This window comes from Otolemur garnettii, unplaced genomic scaffold (genome assembly GCF_000181295.1).
Source record: "Otolemur garnettii isolate 467f Iridium unplaced genomic scaffold, OtoGar3 scaffold00091, whole genome shotgun sequence".
In the NCBI taxonomy this organism is placed as follows: Eukaryota; Metazoa; Chordata; class Mammalia; order Primates; family Galagidae; genus Otolemur; species Otolemur garnettii.
In genome coordinates, this window is record NW_003852486.1 from 404853 (window position 1) to 406532 (window position 1680).

Below are 1680 nucleotides of genomic sequence, written 5' to 3' on the forward strand. Positions count from 1 at the left end.
TCCCAGCTACTTGGGAGGCTGAGGCAGGAGACTCGCTTGAGCCCAGGAATTGAAGGTTGCTGTGAGCTGTGATGCCATGGCACTCTACCCAGGGGGATAGCTTGAGGCTCCGTCTAAAAAAAATAAATAAATAAAGGCAGGAGACTAAATGAGGTCACCTAGTTGTGAGTAGAGATTGAAAATAGTAAAAGCAAAGGCAGACTTCTACCTCTGCAGAGGAAGATGGAACAAAGGAATCTAACAAGGAGTGGCAAGTGAGGTGGGAAGAAGCCACTATGTGCCAGGCAGCATGCTGATATTATATATAAACTAGCTTATTTTGGAAGTCCTAGCCAGATAAATTAGGCAAAGAAAAGAAATAAAGGGCCTTCAAATTGGGAAACATGATCTTATTGAAAACCCTAAAGACCAAAAAACTCTTAGAACTGTTAAAGAAATTCAGTAAATCAACATACAAAAATCAGTAACGTTTCTATTTTTCTTTATTAAATCATAAACACATAGATCACGTATACATCAATGCATTTATGGGGTACAATGTACTGATTTCATATAGAATTAGAAATGCTTACATCATACCTCATCTCATTTACTTAGTTATTGTGTTAAGACATTTATGCTGTACACTAATAGATCCAACATGTACCCTTACATTGTACACCATTGGTGTGATCCCACCATTCACCCTCCCTTGATCTGACCTTCCCTCTCCCTTCCCATTCCCCCTCCTCCCGCCATCATCTTGGGCCATAGTTGTGATCTATTCTTCATATGAAAGTGTAAGTGATTTTTAATTGGTTTCATAATAGTACTGAGTATATGGGATATTTTTTCATCCACTCGAGATACTTTACTAAGAAGGATATGTTCCAGCTCCATCCATGTAAATGTAACAGAGGCAAAGTCTCCATCTTTTTTAAGGCTGCATAATATTCCATGGTATACATATACCACAATTTATTAATCCATTCATGGGTCAATGGGCACTTGGGCTTCTTCCATGACTTGGCTATTATGAATTGAGCTGCAATAAACAATCTTGTGCAAATATCTTTGTTATAAATTGATTTTTGGTCTTTTGGATATACACCTAGTAGAGGAATTCTAAGATCAAACAGCAGGTCTACTTTTAGATCCCTGAGTATCCTCCATATTTCTTTCCAAAAGGAATGTACCAGCTTGCACTCCCACCAGCAGTGCAGAAGTGTTCCCTTTTCTCCACATCGATGCCAATATCTATCGTTTTGGGATTTTATTATGTGAGCCAATCTTACAGGAGTTAGATGATATCTCAAAGTGGTTTTGATTTGTATTTCTCTGATGATTAAAGATGATGAGCATTTTTTCATGTGTCTGTAGGCCATGCACCTATCTTCTTCAGAAAAGCTTCTCTTCAAGTCCTTTGCCCACAATGAAATGGGATTACTTGTTCTTTTCTTATTAATAAGTTAGAGTTCTGTGTGGATTCTAGTTATCAAACCTTTGTCAGAAGCATAACCTGCAAATATCCTGTCCCATTCTGAGGGCTGTCTGCTTGCTTTGCTTACTGTGTTCTTGGCTGTGCAGAATCTTTTTAGTTTGATCAGGTCCCAGTAGTGTATTTTTGATGTTGCTTCCATTGCCCAGGGGGTCTTCCTCATAAAGTATTCTCTCAGGCCAATTTCTTCAAGTGTTTCTCCT